Source organism: Meles meles, chromosome 9, assembly GCF_922984935.1.
Source record: "Meles meles chromosome 9, mMelMel3.1 paternal haplotype, whole genome shotgun sequence".
Lineage (NCBI taxonomy): Eukaryota > Metazoa > Chordata > Mammalia > Carnivora > Mustelidae > Meles > Meles meles.
Window position 1 is genome coordinate 13,255,256 of NC_060074.1, and position 26,463 is coordinate 13,281,718.

Here is a 26,463-nt window from a genome sequence, read left to right on the forward strand (position 1 = left end):
GGTCAGGGTAAGCAGAGGGGGCTTAAGATGGACCAGAAGAGATCTGCGTGAAGCATGACGGCATCCCCTACACCCCCCCGGGACCCCATATCCTATCTCATCCTCCCATCCTCAGCCTCATCCAACTTTGGCAGGGGGTGGGCGACGTTTTCATCAGAGGCACACATTGTCTATTTCGAAATAGAAATACCAACACTGTTGTCCTCTCCTACCCTTGCTTTGGAATGGCCTGAAAGGCCACGTTAGGGGGCATCGCAAGGGACTTTCTTACCCGCAGGCTTGCTTCCTTTTCCAGAACAGATATGCAGCAATGATGGCTCTAAAAGGCGGACGCCCCTCATTCCTGCTTTGGCAACACGAATTCTATTGCTGCCACAGAAATAACTACCACCGAAAACACAGACGGGCACAGGATGGCAGAAACTCGGTGTGCAGCTCCAGACTACATCAGATCGTCCTACATTTCTGCTTATCCTCCCACCTGAAATCATCCCCGTCCCTCAGCCTGCCTGGACCTCGAGCTCCGGCCACCCGTCGAGAAAACCACAAGCCAGGTTTGGCAGGCGGTTTCTCGCTGCCGCCCAATTAACAGCTTCAACCCTTGGCTCTAGTCGCCTGCCAACGCTGAAAATGATGACTGTGTGATAGTGACAGAGAGGCGTTACTGGGCCCATCGTATGGATCAGAAAATCAAGGCTCAGAGAAGCTAAGCAAGAAACAAGATCACCCGACTCGAAATGTGGAAGACCCAAACTTGAACTCCCTGTGGCTGATCTCCACGTCCTGGGGCCTGTCCTTCCTGTCTGTGCCACACTGCTCTTGTGCATATTTCCTGAGAGACAGGGGGCAGGCCTGGACGAGTCGTTGGCACCCCATCTCGGGTCTTGGAGACGGGAGCCTGTCCTCTCTGCATGGCTCAGTGGGTTGGGCCGCTGCCTTCGGCTCGGGTCATGATCTCAGTGTCCTGGGATCGAGTCCCGCGTCGGGCTCTCTGCTCAGCGGCGAGCCTGCTTCCCTTTCTCTCTCTCTGCCTGCCTCTCTGTCTACTTGTGGTCTCTCTCTGTCAAATAAATAAAATCTTTAAAAAAAAAAAATGGGCTTGGCCTAAGTTAAAGATTACGATCAAATATTTAAAAGAGCTCTATGACTTACAAGAAAGATGATTCATTCTGCCGGTAATCGAAAGCACAGCTGCGTGTAGATGTTAGGCGGGTCCAACCTCCTCGGGCTTCCGGCACTGTTTCCATAGGTCTGGGGTCCCTCCGCGGGATGAGTGCACTCAGCGAGGTGCCCCCCACTTTTTGGTCCGTGTTCATGTACGAGGTTATAATTTCTGGGAAGGACAAGGAAGTGAATTCAGTGGCAGTCAGAGAACCCATGTCGGGGCCTGAACAGACAGATCTCAACCACTTCCTTGCCTTGGTCGGCCTTTGCTCAGATGTCTTGACACCCCCTCCCCCACAGGCAGGGAAGTGGTCGATGTCAGTCTTTTCCAGAGGCCTGCTCCTCTGGCCACCCGCTAGCCAGGGGACCTGGGATCTGCTGTGCCCCAGAGCATGACACATGCCCGGCCCTTTGCCAGGATAGCCTGTCTGTTGTGGGCCGTGGAGCTGAGAATTTCAAACCTGTCCCCTTCTTCCTTCTTATTGCTTACACTTTTGTTTCACGGGTCTATGTGTTTATCGCATTTCATCTTTTTTTTTTAAAGATTTTATTTATTTATTTGACAGACAGAGATCACAAGTAGGCAGAAAGGCAGGCAGAGAGAGAGGAGGAAGCAGGCTCCCCGCTGAGCAGAGAGCCCGATGCAGGGCTTGATCCGGGATCATGACCCGAGCCCAAGGCAGGGGCTTTAACCCACTGAGCCACCCAGGCGCCCCTCACATTTCATCTTTTAAAAACTCCTATTTTTTAAAAAAATTTGGGAATATAATACAAGCATGCAGTAAAACATTTATCCAGTACAAAAGGATACACAGGGAAAAGTAGATTTCACATGGATCCCCGCCTGCCAAATCCCCAGTTCCTTCTGCAGAGGTAATTGCTGTTGTTTTGAAATTTTGTATAAGTAATCTCAGCACCACGTGGGAGGGCTCCACTCACGACCCTGAGATCAAGAGTCGCACGGTCTTCTGGCTGACCCAGCCAGGTGCCCCCAGATACTGTTTCCAGTCTGTAGAGTATCCTACAGAGATATTTTTTTTCTTACACGAACACATATGTGTCTGTGTCCTTCTCTCATTTCACCCTTCCCAAATGTTAACAGACTGTTCTGCGCTTGGGTTTTTAAATTTAAGATCGCCCAGAGAGCCTATTCTATATCAGAACACATAGGTCTCCCTGTTCCTTTTTATGGCTGCCTGTGTGCCATTACACACACAGGTCAGGGCCGTCTAAAGAGCCCCCTGCTGACGGGCTTTTAAGCATTGCAGACTTCATGAGCGTGGGAACCAGACCTTACCCATCCTTTGTTTCCTATTCTCCACCCTAAAATAGTGGTCTGCCAGAATTCCTTAGTAATCAAAACACAGACCACAAACACATTCATTCATGAAAGTGGGGAACAGCCCTTATTCATTCTTAGCTCTGAGCTCTGCATTTGCAGCTTTGCTGCTCTAGAAATACACTAGTTCCCGTTCAGCTTTCTCACCGGCCACACCGTCAACCAACAGGTACCCGGCTCTGCCTGCTATCAGGTGGTTAGAGAACGTGCAGAGGCGGAGAATGTCCCTGCCCTCTGGGAAATTGTAATCTGGTTGGGGAGAGAAGAAAGGCAACTTTTTGGCAAAAACGACATAACAAAATGATCAAGAAAGGATACATACATACATTTAAAAAACTATATTAGGACAACAGATTCTCCATCATCCAGAAAATGAAATTAGATGCCTACCTCAGACCATACACGAAACTTGAAATACACAAAACTCCAAAAATATAAATGTTAAAATAAAACTATAAAGGCATTAAGAGACATACAGGCAAAAAAAGACCAGAGGTTTCTCTAAGCAACACACAGAAGCTAGAAGTCACAAAGGAAAAGACAGATACATTTGACTACCTCAAAGTGTAAATCTTTTGTATAATCAAAGCCACAAAAACTGCATTAAAAGAGAGACGATAACCTTCAGGCAGACGAAAAAGCTGCCCATTATATCCTAGTAACTAAAAAGAAAGCAAACTATAAGCCATATATATACTGACATAAATATTCAGAGTTCAGAGACAGAAACCACACTTGTACTTTAAAATAAAAAAATGTAATAGGAAGCATTATTAACCAGTAAAAGAAAGTTAACTACTGAAAGTAAAATCCCTCGAGGGCTGCGGGAGAGTACCCTTGGAAGGAACACATTTGGGAGACTCCTCCCCACCCCACTAAGGCTGGCAGTCAGAACTGGTTGAAGATGTGGCCGTTCCCGTGTGGGCCAGAGGTCCTCAGTCGCGTGCAAATGGAGGCTGGTGAGCAGGCTTCCTGCTGGCACGCTGACATAATCCTCGGGAGCGACTGCGGGCACGCTGACATAATTCTCGGGAGCGAGTTCCGCTAGGTCATCTGCAAGCTGCTGCAACTGTGCCTTAGAAGCAGGAAGCAAATCACGCTGAACTTGGACAAGAAGCCCTTCCTCTGCTCTGCCTCGCGCTCTCTAGTGTTCTCTAGGAGCAACGCCGAAGCTGGTACCGGCCGGCGAAGGAGCCATTTACACCGGGCGTGGCTGTAGGGTCACCAAGCAGGTGGCAGGAGAGTGGCTTTGGAGCCAAGAGGCAGTGCGTGGATTGATTCTGGCATGGTATACGGACCCTGCTTTTGCCAACAAAATAGCATAGATGATATATGCGTCTGGTCACGCTTCTTATGTATTTGCTCTGTACACCAGGAGTTGTTCTAAGTCTTTTGCACGTATTAACTCATTTGATTTTTGCAATAACCGTCAAATTCCCCAAAGGAATTAATAGTAACATTAATGTTAATGTCAGGACACGGAAGTGCCAAGCTGTGAACATGATTTGCCCAAGGTCACTTGACTGGTATGTGGCTGATCAAGAATCCTGATGGCTTTTGCGACCACGTGGATGGAACCAGAGGGTATTACACTGAGCGAGATAAGTCGGTCGGAGAACGACAACTATCATATGATCTCTCTGATATGAGAAAGTGGAGAGGCAACATGGGGGGCTTGGGGGGTAGGAAAAGAATAAAGGAAACAAGATGGGATTGGGAGGGAGACAAACCATAAGAGACTCTTAATCTCACAGAACAAACTGTGGGTGGCTGGGTTGGGGGGGAGGTGGGTAGGGAGAGGGGGGTGGGGTTATGGACACTGGGGAGGGTATGTGCTATGCTGAATGCTATGAAGTGTGTAAACCTGGCAATTCACAGACCTGTATCCCTGGGGCTAATAATACATTATATGTTAATAAAAAAATAAAAAAAAAGAATCGTGATGGCTTTAGAGGGAGAGATACAGATGCAGAGAATCAAAGTAATAGTGTGAGCTCTCAAAGCCATATTGAAGAGGTCAAGGGAAGATGCTTTTATTTATTTATTATTCATTCATTCCTTCATTCATTTATTCATTTATTTATTTACTCGTTTATATATTTTTATCAGTGCTTCGGTACATAACTACAGTGATAAACGACTGCTTTTTGTTTTTGTATATGTGAGTGGGCTTCTTCGGGGAGTGGGTTATTTTCCAAAGAAACAAAAATAATTGATAAATGACAACTGTGTGGGTAAGCAGAGAGAACTTTCTGTGGAGGAGGGCATTCCTGGAGGGAGGGGCAGGGGCCTGAGCCAAGTCACACAGTTCCAGCCACATGACGTGGCTGATCCGGGCTGGTTACCCACCTCGAGCCGTCTGCCCTCCTCCTCTTGACAATTTCTGGGGGAAAAGGTGGTTTGTAGCTGCCTGAGGGATGCCGGAGGGCAAAGAAATGAGCATTTCTGGAGCATCTGCTCTCCGGGAGGCAATATATGCAAATACCACGGACGCTGCTTTACTCACCAACCCCTCCCCAACACGCAGCAACTTCACAGAGAGGTCATTATTATTCCTATTTTTTAATTTTTATTTTTATTTGCTTTTTATTATTTATTTATTTGACAGACAGAGATCACAAGTAGGCAGAGAGGCAGGCAGAGAGAGAGAGGAGGAAGCAGGCTGTCCGCAGAGCAGAGAGCCTGACGCAGGGCTCGATACCAGAACCCTGGGATGACCTGAGCCGAAGGCAGAGGCTTTAACCCACTGAGCCACCCAGGCGCCCCTCCTATTTTTTTTAAAAAAAGATTTTATTCATTTGAGAGAGAGACAGAGACAGAGAGAGTACAAGCCGGGAGAGAGGCATGGAGAGAGAAGCAGCAGATTCCTTGCTGAGCTGGGAGCCCGAGGCGGGGCTCCGTCGGGGTATCCTGGACTCATGACCCCAGCTGGACGCAGATGCTTAACTGGTGGGACAGCCCAGGTGCCCCATTATTCCCCATTTCCCACAGGAAAAGGCACTCTTCCCACTCGAGGCAGAGTGAAGCAAAGGAACATCTCCAGATCCTCCCCAAGAGGCAGGGTCAAGGTTTGAATCCAGATCCAAGTCTCATTCCAAAGTCCAGGCTGAGTCCACCACACCCAGCTGCTTCCCAGATGGTGAAAGACGAGGCCCCTTTCCCTAACCACCTGCTTCGGGAACGCTGACCCTGGTGGGCAACCAGCAACCTTAGATCCTTCCCCAGAGAGGGAGGATACAGGGGACAGTGTTAGGAGAGAGCCCAGTTGAAGTGCAGGTAAATACTGGCTTTCAACTCACTTTCAACTCAGCTCTCTCACTAGGAGTGAGTGGCCCTGGGCTCCGTCTACTTTCAGACCATGGGACTGGGCCTGGGCAGCCGCCGCAGAGCCGACACTTGAACCTCGGGACCACCGGGACGAGCCTGGAATTTCCAAGGTGGGCACTGCTGCCCGATGGGCTGACGGAGAAAGGTGTCCGCGGGGACCTACCCACTCTCTGACTCACTGTGGTCCGCCGTCGTTACTCACGGGCTGGGGATGCATGGAGGGGGCGCGAGTTAGCCACATTCTTGATACCTGTGTCAAGGAGCTCACGCAGTATTCCCTTCTAGCCTGGGGCCCGCGGGTGATCCTGGGCGGTGCACAGTCATTATGCATTAAACAGCAGTGGTAATAGAGTGAAAAGTCATTCCCTTTATAATTCTCTTACCTCAGGGAAAAAAAAATCCACTCTCAGTGCTAATCCATCTCTAATGTATTTCAAAACATGCTAACTTACCTTTTTGACAAAGGAGGGGGGGTCAGTCATATCTACCTAGAAACTTAGTTATAGTAACATTTCCATTTTATTTATGCTTATAGCTCCTCTTCCGTAGCAAATGCAATGCTTTTCCATTTATGGTAGTGATATAAAACTTCATTTTTTTTTTTTTTATATATATTTGAAGGAGAGAGATCACAAGTAGGCAGAGAGAGAGAGAGAGGAGGAGGAAGCAGGCTTCCCGCCAAGCAGAGAGCCCGATGCGGGACTCGATTCCAGGACCCTGGGATCATGACCTGAGCCGAAGGCAGAGGCTTAACCCACTGAGCCACCCAGGCGCCCCTAAAACTTCATTTTAATAGCATTTATTTATGTAAAATTTTATATAAGGAAAGAAAGCGAGTCAGTTAAAAATGACATAAACAAAAGAATAAATAAATAGGGAATGTGACAAAAATTGTCAGAGTCATTCCTAAGTGACTGAAGGGAGCAAGTTGGTGCCATTCACGATGAAGGCCAGCCGGCTGTGACAGACAGCATCTCAATTGCCCAGGTGGTGATTCAGCTACAGAAACCCAGACTCTTGACAGAAAGTTCTAGAATAAGCCTTGTGTAGTGATCAGTGATTTTAGGATAATATTAAGGAGTTCTTTTATACCTGAGTCTTGCTGCCCATGTGCTTTCTCATTTTGGGAAAATTGGGAAGTGTGGAATGGACTGGACTATGAAATATTGGCAGGAAGTTGGTGGTTTTTCTAGTTGAACACAAGGAGTGGGAATTAGCAGATATCCTAGTTGGGAAAGACAAGGACACAGCAGTGTCTTTTCACCAGTGGGAAAGGCCACAGCACCCACCCTCCAGTCCTTCTCCCTGTGGCATCTACTTTGGACACTTCATTCTCCTGTTATTTAATTCCACACTTATATGCCACATGCTTGGCCTTCTAGCTTCCCATCAACCAATTTTGTCATTTGGGTCAAGATTGTTAACTGTGTTATTCAAGTTGCCAATGGCTCTACTGCTTTTTCCTCTGTCTTGTCAATTACCGAGAGACACACAGGTACATCCTGCTATAATCGTGGATTGTCTAGTTCTCATTTTCGTTCTGATTACTGTGTTCTAGGTCTGCTTGGTTTGATATTAGTGTAATGATACCAGTTTTCCATCCTTACATTTTCAGGATTTCAGTGTCTTTACACTTGAAATGCGTCTGTTGTAAGCAGTTGTAGGGGAGGAAAATTTTTCCCTTTTGTCCTTCTAGGTTCTTTGACTGGCCTAATAATTAAATTGACACAGGACAGGCTAACAGGGAAAAAAAGTTAATTTTGTATGAACGGGAGCTCATGAAAATGTCAGACTCAAAAAGGAGTGACCAAAGCAGACATGTTTTACACCTGTTAGACAAAGAAACAGTAAGTTTGTGAAAAATTGACAAAACAAAGAAGTTTGGGAATGAGGTAGCAGATTAGTGAGAAAGTAGCAAGGTTTGTTTATATACTCTTTTTGGCCCTGAATTCTCTATTTCTAGTGAGAAGGATGTCTCTCTACCTGCTGGTATAGGGAAGGGACCTTTCACATCAGAGATTTGTTTTTTGCTGTCACAGGGACAAAGGAGGTTCAGAGTGTCTTTCTTGCACTGGCTGTTTCTTAAGTAACTTTAATTCAAAATAACTAATATGCTAAGTGGTATATTTTGGGATGGTATATTTTGCCCTTCCTCATGATGTATTCTCAGGTTTTAAAATTTTTGCTTTGTTTTTGCTTTCAAAATACAATCTGGGGTCTTCTTAGAGTTAAAAGATTTCATTCCTTTCCATTTACTGAATTATTGATATAATTGGGTTTCAATCTCCTATTTTTCTAGTTGTTTTCTATTTGTGTCACCAGTTCACTTTTCTCTACTTTCTTGACTTCCTTTAGGTAACTTGAGTAATTTAAAAAAAGTCTATACTACCCTTTTACTAGCTTGTTAATTATCTATTCTTTTGGTTTTCTTTTAGTGATTGCTTTTGATCTGCGCTGTCTGATAGTGTAGCCATTACCCACATTTTTTTTTTAAAGATTGTATTTGTTTATTTATTAGAGAGAGAGAGAGCATGTGCAGGGGGATGAGCAGAGGGAGGAGAGAGAGAATCTCAAGCAGACACCACACCAAGTGGATAGTCTCAAGCAGGGCTCAAACTCACGACCTTGAGATCATGACTGAGCCGAAATCAAGAGTCGCAACCTTAAGCGACTGAGCCACCCAGTCACCCTCCCCACCTCTGTTTAAAACAGTTTTACTGAGGTGTATTGATAAATAACAAATAGCACATACTTGAAGTGTATTATTTGATAAATTTTAACATATCTATGTATATATGTGAGATCATTGCCACGGTAAGAGAGTGAACATATTCATCACCTCCAAACTATTCTATGTGCTCCTTTTCATCCTGCCCTGCTCCTTCCCACCCCTGCTTCCTGTATGCATTTGGTGCTATAAATTTCCCCCTAAGTACTGCTTTAGCAGCATCCCACAAATTTTGATACATTTTGTTTTCACTTTAATTCAATTCGGAAGTACGACCTAATTTCCTTTTGATTTCTTTTTTGACCCACGGATTATTTAGAAATATGTTACTTAGTTTCCAAATATTTGGGAATTTCCCCAGTATTTTTCTGTTGTCCAGGCCAATAACAAATTCCTGGCACTTGAAATCAGAGATCTTATTCCTCAGAAGAATTATACCCAAGAAACACAGGTGTCTCACGTCAGTGTTCATTGCCAGAGTGAACTTCCCAACGTTTGTGATAAATGCTTTAATAAACTCACTAGAGGGCAGCAGGTCAACATGAGAATTCCATTCAGACATGGCCTGTGATCAGTGAAGCAGATGGGGACCAGGCATGTAAGGAGAGAAGGAAGAAACTTGGGGAATAGACTCTGGTCAGGGCTAGTCTTTTCAAGGAGAGCAGAGGGAAAGGAGGCTGGGGTGAAATTCAGGGAGAAAGTTGACCAAAAAGCTATACTCATTATGATCCATTAGACTTCACACCTACACATCTACACAAAGTTGATACCTATGGGTAAAGGGATGGCAGCGGAATTCTTGTGTTATTTATTTATTTATTTATTTGGCATTTTCAAAATCATCAGTGGTGAGTACATAATACTTTGATAGTCAGGAAAAAAAAAAAGCTTTACTGATCAGAATTTTGAATGAGGTCCTTAAAATTTAATTGTCTATAGCAGGTGGGAAAAGGGCAGGAATCTGGACACAGTTCTCAGGCAGGGACAGTGACTGCCTTTGGTTTGATTGGAGCATCAGACATGGGGTAGGCAGACCGATGGGGAGCTGAGATCCAGGGGAAGCAAGGGAGACCACCCACCCCCCCTTATTTGGTAAGGGGGCCAGAGAAGAATTGCGCACCCTAGTCTAAGGGCCTCAGACCCAAATGGCAGATTTTTTTTTTTTTTCTGAGTTAACTAGTCATTTTGAATTATATTTTGAACTGGCATATTTGGTTCATAAATGCAAGCGATGTGGAACAGAATAAGGACACTCATGACCAAAATAACCCTCTGAGTTTTAATTACTTGACAACATAAAGGAATTTAGCAAGCCTCTATATGGAAGGGAGGAATACCTACTTATTGACTTTCTTTATTTTTATTTTTTATTACATTCAGCTAGCCACTGTATAGTATTGCATTAGTTTTCGATGCAGAGCTCAGTGATTCATTAGTTATGTAACACCCAGTGCCAATCACTGTCCTCCTGATATCCAGCACCCTGAAGAATGACTATTTAAATTAACCTAAATTATGCTGGTGGGCCTTCACTTTTCAACAACTCCCAAGCTTTCCTTCACATGGCAAAAAATATCAAAAATAACTACCGAGCTTCTACTTTGTAAGGCATGTCTAGCAAAATCGAACGACATAAACTAGACTTATTGTGGTGATCATTTCACAATCTATGCAGATATGCAGATATTGAATCATTATGTCATACACTCAGAACTAATGTAATATTACAAGTCAGTTATATCTCAGTTAAAAAAAAAAAAGAAGTGAATGGTGGAATGAGGAGGGATAGAGATGAGAGAAAGAAGAAAACAAGAATTTTAAACGCTCACCTGAATCTCCTTCAAGGCACATTCTACCCTCTGAATTGAAGCACACAACATAAAATGAATAAGAATAGTGTGACATGATTTTTCAATGAAAGAATGAATTTAGTTGAAAAAGTGTCAGTTTTTTCCAGTCTCCACTTCAATCTTGATAGCCTTCACCTTTCATCATCAGGTTCTTTTTATTTTTTTTTAAGATTTTATTTATTTATTTGACAGACAGAGATCACAAGTAGATGGAGAAGCAGGCAGAGAGGGAGGGGGGAGCAGGCTCGACTCCCTGCCGAGCAGAGAGCCCGATGCGGGGCTCGATCCCAGGACCCTGAGATCATGACCCAAGCTAAAGTCAGAGGCTTTAACCCACTGAGCCACCCAGGCACCACTCATCATCACGTTGTTAACTATCTGGATTCTTTTCAGTGTGTCTGATTTCTTTCCTCCGCTAGAATCCCTTTCTCTAGCTTTAGGAAAACATCTAGCAAGGCCTAGGAGCCAAAACAGAATCAGGAGACTAGAAATGAGTCATGTCGTTTTTTCTTTTTTTTATGTAAACTTTTAATGGAAATATTCCGTCCACACTGAAGAGGCCCAAGAGTCATAAACGTAAAGCTTAAATCATTTTGATCTTTACGTGGGTTTTTTTTTTCCCCACTTACTTTTTTCTTCTTCAAACCTAGAGTCTCCCTTTTTCCACCAAGTACCAAGTACCAAGTCATTCCCCTGTTTTGTCTGGGGGACACACTAATGCTCAGAGACTGACATTGTCTTTGTCAATAGTTCATTTAACACAGATTCCCTGTGGGAATTTTACAAGCCAATATATCATATAGGATAATATCTCTTGATAAGTCAAAAAGGAAACAACGTACTCCAAATGAATAGCTTGGTCACACTATTGCTTCAGGTAAGAGGAGTTGAAAGAGAGAACGGAATGTGCCTTGTACTGATGGCTGCTGCAAGGTTCTCACCCCTGCAGATAAAAGTTGACTGGGGCGCCTGGGTGGCTCGGTGGGTTGAGGCCTCTGCCTTCGGCTCAGGTCATGATCTCAGGGTCCTGGGATCGAGCCCCGCATCGGGCTCTCTGCTCGGCGGGAAGCCTGCTTCCTCCTCTCTCTCTGCCTGCCTCTCTGCCTGCTTGTGATTTCTGTCTGTCAAATCAATAAAATATTAAAAAAAAAAAAAAAAAGTTGACTTTCCGGGCACCTGGGTGGCTCAGTGGGTTGAGCCGCTGCCTTCGGCTCGGGTCATGATCTCGGGGTACTGGGATCGAGTCCCGCGTCGGGCTCTCTGCTCGGCGGGGAGCCTGCTTCCCTCTCTCTCTCTCTGCCTGCCTCTCTATCTACTTGTGATCTCTCCCTGTCAAATAAATAAATAAAATATTTAAAAAAAAAAAAAAAGTTGACTTTCCTGTGGCAGGAGCTAATGCCCCAAGGTTTTTGGAGCACTATCTAGATTAGCAGAATCACCTTGCATAAACGAAACACTCTCAGACCTCACAAACTCTCAGTATTTAAAGTCTAAATGTCCCCTGGCCATAGCTAATTCCCCTAATTTTTTTTTTTTTAGAAGAGAGAAAGAATGTGTGCAGGGTGGGGTGGGGGGGCAGAGGGAGATTGAGGATCTTTTTTTTTTTTTTTAAGATTTTATTTATTTATTTGACACAGAGAGAGAACACAAGCAGGCAGAGTGGCAGGCAGAGGAAGGAGCCCGACACTGGACTGGATCCCAGCACCCTGGGATCACGACCTGAGCCAAAGGCAGACACTTAAGGACTGAGCCACCCAGGCTCCCTGAGATTGAGAATCTTAATGAAGCAGGCTCCACGCTTGACATGTGGAGCCCGATGTGGGGCTTGATCTCACCATGACCGTGAAATCCTGACCTGAGCGGAAATCAAGAGTCAGTTGCTAAATTAACTGGGCCATCCCAGTGCCACTCCTTCCCTGTTTTTATTGATAAGTCCCCAGCAGCACCCCGTCCGAGCTGAGCTATTGAGCCCTTATCAACAACAACAGATAAGATAGGATATCCTGATACAGATTACTTCCCTCTCTTTTTTTTTATTTTTGCCGTAAACAAGTGGACCTGAAATCATACTCTTCTCCTTCAGACCCACCGCCTTCCAGAAGAGAGAAGAATTTTAAAGGTGTTTACCATCTCACATGACCTGTTATTTTCCTGCTTCTTCCTTTCCTCCTCTACCCCCAGAGAAACACCAGAGTCACTCTCCCTGAGAAGGGCAGACATAAAAGGATACCTCCTGTCCTCAGTCTTATTCCACCCTGTGAAACAGCTTATGCTGGCCATGTAAGAGGAAAAAAAAAAGAAAAAGAACACAGGGAAAAAAGTAAACTTACACGCTCCGTTGACCCAATAAAATAGAGACTTATAGTAATGAAAAGGCTAAGAGAAGAGCTACATGAAAGAGAAAAGAGAAAAGAGAAGAACTACATGAAGAGAAAAACGGAACAGAGTAGATAATCCAGAAATAATTCCTAAAATATGCAAAGGTATCATAAAGTCAAAGGGGTAGCACAAATCCACGGTGAATACGGGAATACTAAGTAAGTGGTATTAGACGACTAGTTAACCACTTGGACGAAAAAGTCAAGCTAGAGTCTCACTTTCCATTGTATATCAAAATCAAATCGCTGAACTGGATATTTAAATTTAAAATACAGGGACACCTGGGTGACTCGGTCAGTTAAGTGTCTGCCTTAGGCTCAGGTCATGATGTCGGGGTCCTGGGATTGAGCCCTGAATCAGGCTCCCTACTCAGTGGAGAGCCTGTTTCTCCCTCTGCCTGCTGCTCCCCTGCTGTGCTCTCTCTCTCTCTGACAAATAAATAAAATCTTTAAAAAATAAACTTAAAATTAAAAAATCAATTAAAATTGTGATTGAATTTCTTATCTCTGTGTAGTAAGATCTACCTGGGCTTGAACGCAGCTAGAGAAATTAACAAAGGGGAGGGGAATAAGCCATTCCAAAATGTGCCACTCTGGCTTGCGGATTATTTCCAGCGAAAGACAGCCGGGGCCCAGCGACCTCAAGAGGAGGCTTTTTGTTTTGTTTTGTTTTATTTTGATTTTTTTTACCTCCTCCTTAACTGCCTAAAAGAAGTTAGATAGGGAGCCTGTACCAGGAAGAGAGCTAATACCAGAAATAGCTTTTTCTACCAGAAAGACTTACCTGCAGGGTAAGCAAACATTTCTTTTTTTTTTTTTAATATTAATTAACTTATTTTTTTTTTGAGCATAACAGTATTCATTGTTTTTGCACAACACCCAGTGCTCCATGCAATACGTGCCCTCCCTATTACCCAAAGCGAACATTTCTTTACCAAACATTTGCTCTGCTCATTTTCCTGGAAACGGTCTTCCTCCACTTTTTTTTTTTTTAAGATTTTATTTATTTATTTGACAGAGAGAGATCATAAGTAGGCAGAGAGGCAGGCAGAGAGAGTGAGAGAGAAGCAGGCTCCCTGCTGAGCAGAGAGCCCATACGGGACTCGATCCCAGGACCCCGAGATCATGACTTGAGCCGAAAGCAGCGGCCCAAACCACTGAGCCACCCAGGTGCCCCAGTCTTCCTCCACTTTGAAGCTCCAGACCCCTTTCCTGGTTCTCCTTAGCTCAGGATGGTATATAAACCTCAATTACCTGATTGCCGAGGAGTCTCATGTTTCTATGGGGCGCCCATATGTAAGAAATGTGTTCTTCTCAGGGTGTCTGGGTGGCTCAGCTGGTTGAGTGTCTGCCTTCGGCTCAGCTCATGGTCTCCGAGTCCTGGGATCGAGCCCCGCATTGGGCTCCTTCCTCAACAGGGAGTCTGCTGCTCCCTCTCCTTCTTCCCCTACTTGTGCTCTCTCGCTAGCTCTCCCTCTCTCTCCAATAAATAAATAAAATCTTGAAAAAAAAAAAGAAAAAGAAATGTGCTCTTCTACTGTTAATCTATCTTATGTCAGTTTAATTATTAGGCCAGTCAAAGAACCTAGAAGGGAGAAAAGGAAAGGTTTTCTGAACCTATAATAGCTATAATTTCATAAACACAAAGCATTTCGGGATCCCTAAAAATCTTCATGAGCGACCAATTAGAGATCAGTACCAGAGATAAAGTAAATAGGTTTCAATATCTAAAAATTCTCCCTCTCACAAACAAAGCAAAAGAAAATAACAAAACTGGAAAAATACGATAATGAAAAGAAAAGCTTAATGAATCCATATTAAGAATTCATATGCCTGGGGTGCCTGGGTGGCTCAGTGGGTTAAGCCTCTGCCTTTGGCTCAGGTCATGATCTCAGGGTCCGGGGATAGAGTCCCACATAGGGCTCTCTGCTCAGCAGGGAGCCTGCTTCCCCCTCTCTCTCTGCCTGCCCACTTGTAATCTCTCTCTCTGTGTCAAATAAGTAAATAAAATCTTAAAAAAAAAAAGAATTCATATGCCTAACAAAGCCAATACCTCACATCCATTTAATAAGTGAAAAAAATAGATGAACAGTCAATTTATATACAGGAAAATTTCTGTTGTTGAAGCAACTACAGGATATGGAAAAAGATTTTTTCCAACTCATTTTGTAAGGTACACATAGCTCTGAATCTATAAACACAATACAAGCAATTTATTTTTAGGAAACCGAGGTAGGAAAATCCTATATTTCAACATCAAACATCCCGAAAAATTTTTTCTTGATAATTTAACACCCCTTCCTGATTAAAAAAAAAAAAAATGCCAGGGAGCTTCCGTGGGAAGGAAGAGTCCCAAACTTGAAAAATAACTGTCAAATCCAGATGATCAACAGACACGTGAAAAAGATGCTCACCATCACTCATCATCAGGGAAACAAACCAAAACCACAATGAGACATCCCTTCACACCTGTCAGAATGGCCAAAATCAACAACGCAAGAAGCAACAGGTGTCGGTGAGGATGTGGAGAAAGGGGAGCCCTCGTGCACGGTTGCTGGGAATGCAAGCTGGTATGGCCACTGGGGAAAATAGTATGGAGTTTCCTCAGAAACTTAAGAATAGAACTACCCTGTGACCCAGTAATTGCACTACTGGGTATTTACCTAAAGATACAAAAACATAAGTTCAAAGGGATACATGCACTCCGATGTTTACAGCAGCATTATTTACAATAGCGAAATTAGAAAGAGCCCAAGGATCCACTGATTGATGAATGGACAAAGAAGACGTCGCATATATACACAATGGAATATTTCTCATTCATAAAAAGAACGAAATCTTGCCATTTGCAACAACATGAATCTGTAACACTCTAGAGGGTATTATGCTAAGTGAGATAAGTCAGTCAGAAAAAGACAAATGTCATGTGATTTCACTCACATGTGGAATTTAAGAAATTTAAGAAATAAAACAAATGAACACAGGAAAAAGAGAGAGGGAAACCAAGAAAAAGACTCTTAACTGTGGAGAACTGATGTTTACCAGAGGGGAGGTGAGTAGGGGGATGAATCCTAGAAGAAAATTAAGACACTGAAGAAAAAAAAAGCATATCGTTATGTCCTCATTAAATGTTTAGATTGAAAGTACCCTTAAAGATTGTCTAGTCTAACTCCCTCACTCCCCTATTTGGGACGGGAGACATTAGAGTGAGAGCTGAATTGTGCAGCTCAGGTACCTCACTTTCCGGTCTGTGCTCTCTCCCCTCTGCAGTGTGGCCTGTCCTGCCACCACGACATGGAAAAAGGAGTGTCTCATTTCCTTTTCAGATCCTCACCCCCTCATGTTGATTTGCTGGGTCTGTTCTGCCCGCAGAAATTCCAGAAGTTTGTTCACAGGGAACACTGGCCAAATGTTCTTTATTAGACTTTCATTACATTTTTGGAGGCGTTTCTTGGAACACATCCCAGAAAGAAGCACTGGTCTTCGCCCTCTGGTAAGGTTTTTGTTTTTGTTTTTGTTTTGAAAGATTTTATTTATTTATTCGACAGACATAGAGAGAGCTTGGGCACGAGCAGGGGGAGTGGCAGGTAGAGGCAGAGGGAGAAGCAGCCTTCTCACTGAGCAGGGAGCCCGATGTCCGACTCAATTCCAGGACCCTGGGATCAGACACTTACCCCACTGAGCCACCCAGGTGCCCCTTATTTAGGATTTTAGGAAGGAACCAATTTATTCCAGAATTTTCTAGGCCAGTAGCCACTGGGACGTCCAGATGACACTTTCTTTTGAACTGAGTGTATGTTAAGTGCAAGTTGCTTTTGTAAACAACTGACAGCCCTGTTGAGTCCGTGCAGGTCTCAGGTTGGACGTCCTTCTTCCCGGCTCTGTCCTTTACCCTCAGCTCTGCTTGCCCCAGCGGTTGCTGGATTTCTCAGAATTCCCTTGCACAATCAATTAATGAATAACAGCTTCAATTTTTGAGGTCCAAATGCCCTACTTCCTTAGTCATGGTAATTATTTCCCTCTCTCCCCACTATTTAAATAATTAACAAGATAAAGACATATATCCAGAACCATTTTGTTCAATTAATTTGCTAGACTGGCTCAAAGACCTCAGGGAAGCACTTTCAACTGGTTTACCAGTTAGTTAAAGGATATGATAGAGGATACAAATGAATGGTGGGATGAAGAGATCATAGCATGAGATCTGGGAGGGTCCCAGGCCCTGGAACTTTTGTCCTCACGGCACTGGGGTGCGTCACCCTCCTCAGGTGGATGTGTTTGCCAGCCTGGAAGTTTCCAGAACCCCCACTATCGGGATTTTATGGAGCCTTCCTCAGAGCACGCTCAATTGTTACTCTATTTCCAGCCCCTCCCCCCCACCCTTTTCTGGAGGATGGGGAAGGGGGTCAAGCTGAAAACTCCAAGCTTCTAATCACAGCTTGGTCTTTCTGGTGACCAGCCTTCACCCGGCAGCCCACCTAACGTCACCTCATTAGAACAAAAGACGCTCTTAATGCTCATAGCACTTGGGGATCCATAAAGGCTTAGGAGCTCTGTGCCCAAAACCGGGGTAGAGACCAGCATGTCTATTTCTGTCATCTCACAGACGGGGACACGGCTGACTGAGGTGGCTGCAAAATGATCACAAGTGGCAACGTGATCGGCTCAGGTTTTCAGCTTGAGGGAATCTGTCAGTGAATCCTCACCTCGAGGCAGGGTGCAAATTTCCCCTCAGAAAATCACTTGAAGAGTTTTACACTTCAGAGCTATGACATCAAAGGGGCTGGGAGGCAGGGGAGATGTCATTTTATGTGTTTTCTGGTGACCAGCTTGTTCGAGCTACACCGCTCTGCAACACCGCTTTCACTTATCGAAGTGTCTGGAAGATCGCTCCCTTTCCTAACATTTCTTCCCCTAGTATCTGGCCGGCCTTCATGCTTCCGAACAGAAGCTCTTAATTCTGAACACTCTTGCTGACCAGGTTGTCCTTTACGGTGCAGTACTTTCTGGACCCTATTTAAGAGACCTTCTCTCAGTGTTTCTTATAAAAGCTCTGTTGCTTTCCCTTTCTTATTTAGATTTATGATCCATGTGGATGTGAGTTTTCCGTAGGTAGGAGATAAAGGCTCGTTTTATTTTTATACGGTTGGATCCAGTTGATCTGTCCTTATTTATTATAAAGACTGTCTTTTTTTTCACTTCACTGCGGTGTCATCTTTATCTGTGAATCCAGGAATCATGACTCTGTGAGACTTTTTTTAAATTAAGGAATAAATTTAATTTTTTCATTTTTTTTTTTTAAGTAGTCTCCACACCCAGCATGGAGCCCAATGTGGGGCTTGAACTCACGACACTGTGATCAAGACCTGTGCTGAGATCAAGAGTCAGACACTTAGCCAACTGAGCCACGCAGGTGTCCTGAGACTTAAAAAAAAAAAAAAAAAAAGTTAAGGGCGCTTGGGTGGCTCAGTGGGTTAAGTCTCTGTTTTCGGCTCAGGTCATGATCTTGGGGTCCTGGGATCGAGCCCAGCTTCGGGCTCTCTGCTCAGTGGTTCCCCCTCTCTGCCTGCTGCTCTGCCTACTTGTGATCTTTCTCTGTCAAATAAATAAAGAAAATCTTTAAAAATAAAAGAATTGAAAATAAAAAAAAATTTTAAAAATTTTAAATTTACAGAAAAATTGCGCAGAAAGTACAGGGTTCCTATATATCTCTCCCCAGCCTTTCTCCCTCCACATACTTTCTTCTATTACTAACATCTGCCCTGTGGTACATTTGTTACAATTGATGAACCAGTATCGACACATTATTACTATTACTCTTATTATTAACTAAAGTCCATATTTTACGTTAGGGTTCAGTCTATGCATTCATTGTACACTTCTAGTGGTTTGGTCAAATGCAAAATGTCAATTGCATCACAGTATCCTTCAGTTTCACTGCCCTAAAAATCCCCTGTACTCCGCCTACTTGCCCTCCTTCCCTTAAGCTCTAGTAGAAGCCGATCTTTTTACGCCAACCCCTATCCTCCAAAACTAATGTTTATTGTTATTTTATTGATTGGCCTGAACTCACTGGCGTACCGAGAGGAACTGCCTTAATTTTTCTCCTATCACTTTATCTATTTATTTATTTATTCACTTTTGATCAAAGGATAGTTGACACACAATGTTATGTCTCCTGTCATTACTTTCAGTGTTGGTATGAGGTATCTTCTGTGATAGCCCTGACACTCGGCCGACCCCACAGCTTTCGGTTCTCTTCTGGTTCTAAGAAGGATATTTAGTAATACTCTGTAATTATGACTCATTTTCACCCATTAAAAATTCAGTTTGGCTATCTCAAGATTTTTATCTCAATTCAAGTCAAAGGATCTCCATTACCCTCAGGGGTAAATCCTAGCTAGAGGACCTTCAGTTGGGGAGGGGACTATTTTCTTTGTCATTTCACTCTCCACCCACCCGTGGTCTCTGGCACCCCCAGAGCAGTGCATGGGGAGAAGGTAAGCAGGCAGGAGTCCGTCCGCTTAGCTGTAGATCTCTCTCATCAGTCAAAGTCTGCTGTCACGACAGGGGTCTGAGTTGTGACAATGTCACACATAGACAGATGTGTGAGGAATTCTAGCTTTCCCCAGTTATGATGGAGCTTTTCAGAGGGAACACAGAATCCTGCCCATCCTACCCAAGCTCTCAGCCCTGGGGATGAACTCCACAACATCAAGGCCCTGGGAAGAAGTTACTCTGTTGCGATCCAACCAGAGGTTTTAAGCCACATAACTTTTGTCCATTAGAAAATCCTCAATTGTACCTCATTTTCCTCCCTGGGTTCCTTCTGCTGAGTAGTGATAACGCCAATTAATTGTCTTACCTTCTTCGTGTTCCAAATGGGATTCAGGTACCAGTCTGCACGTTCACATTCCTGCCAAACCAGAAATTGCAAGAGGGGCTCTCCCAGCAACTTCCTCAGAGCAGTTCAGTGGACTTACTATAATGGCCCTCTGAGATTCTGTGATTCATCAAGCGTCCCGCTAGGGAGTGAGGCACAATCTTATCTTCTTTCGAGCACCCTGATCAACTTATGTATGTAATAAAGAGTTGAACTTTGCCCAAAGAGAGGGCTGGCTTTTGTCTTTGGCCTCTGGGGTGTTGCCTAGGGGACTTGAACTAAGCCAGAAAGTTTAAAAATGTGATTTATGGGGGCGCCGGGGTGGCTCAGTGGGTTAAGCCGCTGCCTTCGGCTCAGGTCATGATCTCAGGGTCCTGGGATCGAGTCCCGCATCGGGCTCTCTACTCAGCAGGGAACCTGCTTCCCTTCCTTTCTCTCTGCCTGCCTCTCTGCCTACTTGTGATCTCTCTCTGTCAAATAAATAAATAAAATCTTTTTTAAAAAAATGTGATTTATGGTAGGGGCTCTGGGTATGGGTTCAACTTCTCAGAAGGATTGGAGACTGATGGCCACAGATCCCCAGTCAAGACGCTGGAAATCAAGGCTCAGATGAGCTTCCTTCATTGGGCGTACTCAGTGTATATTTTCGTACCTCATTGCTGAGAGGATTTAATGCTCTCCGTGACTCCATAGGGAAGGGACAACTGGAAGCTCCGTTTTTGGAATCTTTCTGGACTCTGCCCCATCTATATGTTCCCTTGGTCAGTTTTAATCTGTATCTTCTATAAGATACACACAACCACAACCATGTAATAACACAACCATGAGTGTAACAGCTTTCAATGATCAAAACTCAGGGTGTTTTGGGGAACCCTCTCAACTAGCAATTAGTGTCAGAAGTAAGGGTAGTTTGTGGACAGTTCCCTAACTCTGGTGTGTGTGTGTGTGTGTGTGTGTGTTTCTCCATACACCAAGGCATTAACTCAACTTTCTGTGGATACTGACTGGATGTCCCACAAATTTAACTCAATTCTGACACTATCTACCTGGAGATACAGTCAGATCCCACAGGTTAAAAGGGCTCAGTTCCACAAGATGCTTCTTCCACCCGCCCACCCCTTCAGATGCCGATAGCAAGTTCTGGTTGTTACCTGTGCTTCTGACTGGTTATAAACTGGAAGTTCCTATAATCCCTTCTTTTTTTTTTTTAAGATTTTATTTATTTATTTGACAGAGAGAGATCACAAGTAGATAGAGAGGCAGGCAGAGAGAGAGAGAGGGAAGCAGGCTCCCTGCTGAGCAGAGAGCCTGATGCGGGGCTTGATCCCAGGACCCTGAGATCAGGACCTGAGCGGAAGGCAGAAGCTTTAACCCACTGAGCCACCCAGGTGCCCCTATAATCCCTTCTTTAGGTTCAAATGACTTCTTAGAGCAGCTTATGAAACTCAGAGAAACATTTTTGCTCACTAGATTGCCAGTTTATTACAGAGGATATTAAAGGAAGTAAATGAACAGCGAGATATAGAGATACACAGGGTGAGGTCCAGAAGGGTCCTAAACACCAGAGCTTCTGTCTCTGCGGAGTTTGGGGCCTGGCATATGGATACAATTCTGGTCACCAACCTGACAGCTATCTTAACCCCTTCTTTGGGTTTTTAAGGAGACTCCATTACATAGGTATACGTGATTAGATCATTGACCATTGGTGATTGATCCAAACTCTAGCCTCTTTCCCCTCCTCACGCAAAATTCCAACCTTGTATTCATGGTTGGATCCCCTAGCAACCAGCTCTCTCATCTTCACATAAGGAAAATTTCCTTAGGGGATTTCCAAAAGTCACCTGAGTAACATAAACTCAGTTGTGGTGGAAAGGGGCTTATTATGAATAACAAGACAACCCTTTCACCTTCATGGCTCTGAAGTAATTTCGGAACAAAGACCCAAATATTATAACAAAATAAACTCTTTTTGCTCTTATGTTTTGGGAGTTGTGAGCCAGGAACACTGAATGAAGACCAAACCATATATTTATTGTAAATCACAACATCAAGTTAACTTTACACTAAGTATTTTTCCCCATCTTCGTCCTCACTAGGACACTGTGGACAAGTGCAAGTCCTTTCTCTTCCACTGGACCCCCTCTTACCCACACCTCAGTTGTCCTTTGTTAACCTTAAAAGCAAAACTGCCAGTTATTTTTATCAGCAAAAGATGGGTTGATTTGGGAAGAGCAGAGAGCTGCAATCTAGAACAAGCAAAGATGTGACAAAACCATAGGCAAGTCCACAGAACAAAGGAGAGGAACACTCTTTCATAGAAGAAAGAAGGGAGAGGAGTTAGGAAGGTCAGTTTTGTTTTTTTTTTTTTGTTTTTTTAAAGATTTTATTTATTTATTTGACAGAGAGAGAGAGATCACAAGTAGGCAGAGAGGCAGGCAGAGAGAGAGGAGGAGGCAGAGAGAGAGGAGGAAGCAGGCTCCCTGCAGAGCAGAGAGCCCGACGTGGGGCTCGATCCGGGGACGCCGAGATCATGACCTGAGCCGAAGGCAGCGGCTTAATCCACTGAGCCACCCAGGCGCCCAGGAAGGTCAGTTTAAACAGAAAATCCATTGCTGTAACTTGGGAGTTCGGAGTATGGTGGCTTCTCATTGGCTGAGTGTGACAGTCTCCCATTGGCTGGGCTGTTGCTGGGGGAGGAGGAAAGCCTTCCTTCCTCCCGCTCGGATAATAACGTTGTACCCATGTATAAGATCATTCTCTTCCTGTTGGATTTGCTTCTGACAGTGAGTGGCAGGGCTGAGAGCACTCCCTTCCAGCCTCCTGACTCCATTCTACACGAGGTTGCCTTTTATTAATTTTCACAACTAATGCCATGATTCTCTCTCAAGGAACTTCATCTTCTACTCCTGGAGACTATACAGAGTGGGGTTGAAAATGTTAAACCAGTGTGGCTGTCTGTGGTAAGGGCACCTGGGATTTGTTTTAGTCAGGTATGGGAAGACAAGCAGACGTGGAAATGACTGTCTTGAGGAAGGAGTTTATATTCACAGATCCCAGGAGGAGGGGCATACCATGCAGGTCCACATGGGAAAGCACCAGTCTGTTGGGGAGGCAGAGGGAGTGAGGGGGAAATGTGGGCAAGAGCTTTTATAGGAAGGAGTGGGTAAGACAGGCCCATCAGGCTTCCCGTGGGTTAGTTTGCATAATCTCAGTGAACTGAAAGGGGATGTCGGGCTGGATGTAGGGGTTGTCCCTTCAGGATGTAGGGGCTGTCCCGGGTGATCTGGTACCTGGCCTCCAGTGAGTGGGGCAGAGGAATAGTGGCCTGGAGTAAGAGGTCTCATGAAAGAAGTGACTAGGGGATATGGACGCTGGATCAGCTGATTTGCATATGAAAGACAGGCTCACAGGCAAGCTCTCTCTAGGAATTAGCTGACTCTGGGAGGGGTAGTCTCTCCAGGATCAGCCAAGCCTCAAAACGTTAAAGCATCAAAAATACAAAATAGAAGACATGACTAATACACTGTCTTTTATTATTACTATGAGGATATGTCTAGCATATCCTCTAGTATTGGGGGATACAGCTGTCCTTACCTATGGATATTTAGATGAAAGTCTGAACCACCAGGACAATTTCATTTACTGCCCTTGCATAAAAGAAAGAAACAAGATGGAGAGATAACAGGCCTGGCCATGATACTTTGCCTCTCCTCTGCTCTGTCGGTGGGATGATTGTTGGCACTGTAGAGAAGGGGGTAACTTTTTCCCTCTACCCTACTAGGTTCTCTGTCTGGGACCCGGAAAACTGGACCAACAAAAGGCAGATGAACAAGAGAAAAACAGTTTATTAATGCAGGAGAGCACATCAAGTAGGAGAAAGCTCAGTGATTGGTAACTCAAAAGAGTGGTTGAAACCAGGGCTTTTGTAAAATCTTTGCAAAGAACAATATGTACAGAAGTGAAGGAAAAGGGTTTTAGGCCTCCAAGAGCAGCAGACTGTAGGAAGGTAAGTATCTGGGGCAAAATAAGCTGGTGCCAACTTTCCTTCTTTTTCACGGCCATAAAAAATTCCCTGAGAGAGGGATTTATGGAAGTTCTAATTTCTCAGAAGTTTCTACTTTTAGTCAGATAAAGGATGCTCCAGAAGGCTTCTCATTTGCCTCTAGCTCAAAAAAATCTTTGGCATATTTTGGGATGGCATATTCTGGTCCCCTCTATGTTGTATCAGGTGAGAGATGACTCATTCTCTCAGAAATTGGAAGTCTGCAAAACAATATGGCAAGTCAAAAAGAGTTGACTTTTTAACCTAGCTTCTATGACCTTTTCTTTTTATTTCTTTTATTTTGTGAAACAATGAATAATTGCTGAGCATTTAATCAATGCTTGCTTAACGAGTGAAGATGAATTCTATCGACACTTCTAACATGTTATTTGGAATGACTATCATCAGGACTCTTTCATTTAATTTCCTTCTGAACAGCTTTAGAGAAAATAAAAATTCTAATTCGGAGAGTTCATAACATGCCCAACCCTGGTGGCAGAAGGCCCATTTCTAAAATTTGGCCCTTTTGCTCACTAACCAACTGTCACTGACTATGAGGGAATCAAACAGCCACTGACTCCCAAGGTCAGGCTCAGGGTCCACACAGCATTTTTACTCTTTAGCACTGTTGTTCTAAGGAGCCCACATGGGCTCACAGAGACTCGGACTTAACTGTGTGTTGTCCCACGCAGTGCTAAAACTCTAGCCCAGAAGCACAGGTAAAGGATTGAAATGGTTCATAACTACTGATGTGGAAAGAGCTGCAGGATGGAGGTAAATGAAAAAACTGTAAAACTCACATATTTATACAAATATGCAAATCATTTGCACTGAAATTAAAGTTAAGGCAAATATGTGTTCACTTTTGGCTTTGTATAGAATATCTCAAGAATACACAATGGAATACTATGCAGCCATCAAAAGAAATGAAATCTTGCCATTTGCGACGACGTGGATGGAACTAGAGCGTATCATGCTTAGTGAAATAAGTCAATCGGAGAAAGACAACTATCATATGATCTCCCTGATATGAGGACGTGGAGATGCAACATGTGGGGTTAGGGGGGTAGGAGAAGAATAAATGAAATAAGATGGGGTTATGGACATTGGGGGGGGTGTGTGCTATGGTGAGGGCTGTGAAGTGTGTACCCCTGGGGATAAAAATACATTATATGTTTATTAAAAAATTTAAAAAATAAAAAAAAATTAAAAAAAGAATATCTCAAGAAAGGTAAATAAGAAACTGCATTAACCCTTCTAATATGCAGGTGAGTTGTCATTTTAGTTGAATGTCTATTGAGAGCAGGATTTGGTAGGAATGGGATATGGACTGTGAGCCTGAGAGGACACTCTGGCGGAAGAAACAGTGTCCTGTGTGGGAAAAACACCAAGTACACCCTTTGCCTTCTTAGCCGTCTCCCCTGGGGCTTGCCAGTGCCTGCATACCTGCCGCCCTACTGAGGGTGTGTATATTATCATTTTTACTAATAGTTTTGCAGGAAAAAAAAATCATTGCTTGTTTTTAATTGAATGCTTTGTAATTATTACTATTATAGACATTCTTGAAATCTTTCTATGTGGAGAACACGTAAAATGAATGTCCTTTGCAGAAAATGAGGAGTGACTTCTTTTAAAAAAGAGAAAATACTTGTTTCAGAGAATAGTCCACCCATCTTTTTTTAAAGAAGCAGTCACTGGTGCTGGTTATAGCTGTGTGTCTGTGTGTCTCACCCAGTCACCGCACCTGCCTGAGCTCTGGTTTCCTAAATGTTTTTGTAACACCTGCCCTTCCAGACTTAGACTAGGAAGTATGGCTATAGTCAAGAATCAACTGAAATAAACTAAGAAAAACACTTTAAATGAAGAGAAATCTGAGTTTAAGTTTAAAGGAAACTGCATTGGGGCACCCGGGTGGCTCAGTCTGTTAAGCATCTGACTCGGCTTTGGCTCAGGTCATGATCTTCGGGTTGCGAGATCGAGTCCCACATTGGGCTCCATGCTCGGCGGGAATCTGCTTGAAGATTCTCTCCTCCTCCACCCACGCGCTCTCTCTCTCTTTCTCCCTCTCAAATAAAAAAATAATTCTTTTTAAAAAATACAGGAAATTGCATTGTGCCTAATGGATATGTTGTTATATCATTAAAAGTATGGCTCTTGGATTGTGGTGATGGGTGTGTAGGCATGCAAATGTACTTAATGTCACTGAAAAATGGTCAGACTGGTAAGGTTTATGTTATATACATTTTACTATATAAAACAATTTTTAAAATGACTCTTGGCACTTGTCTGTAGGCTTTGAGGTGCCCCATTTCTTGAGTATGGGCATATAGTGAGGCCAGAACACAGAGGATTCTCACCTTGTTTATTCCCAGGCTTCCAAGAAATATGGAAGAAATTAGGTTGGTATCATCGGTATTGGCATCACAGCCCAACCATGGCCTCAGTTTCCTCCTTTCTAGATCAGTGGTGTGTGTTCTTGTCTGCAGCAGTTTCTTTCTGAAAGTAGAGGAAGCAGGGATTGGCAACCAGCATATTATAGAATATATGAATTCAGATCAGTGACTCTAAACTCTCCTGTCCATGACTGTCTGTCTAATCAACTCACTATCAAAACAGAAATCAAAAGACTTAAAATCCTGCTGTAAGACTGATGATTCACAGACCTGTACCCCTGAAGCAAAGAACACATTATATATTAATTAAAAATAAACAAACAAGAAAGCTTTTAGATAACTAATCGAGTCTCTCCCTG

General features: G+C 43.8%; 1 protein-coding gene across 1 annotated transcript in view; it reads left to right on the plus strand.

The window, feature by feature from the left end:
- The first annotated feature begins 5,293 nt into the window (after positions 1 to 5,293).
- The window catches only part of CASP8 (caspase 8), a 49,454-nt gene continuing 28,284 nt past the window's right edge, over positions 5,294 to 26,463 (plus strand). Inside the window, exon 1 of the mRNA XM_046019024.1 lies at positions 5,294 to 5,779. The gene's annotated coding sequence lies outside the window, so the exon portion shown is untranslated. The remainder of the gene's footprint in view (positions 5,780 to 26,463) is intronic.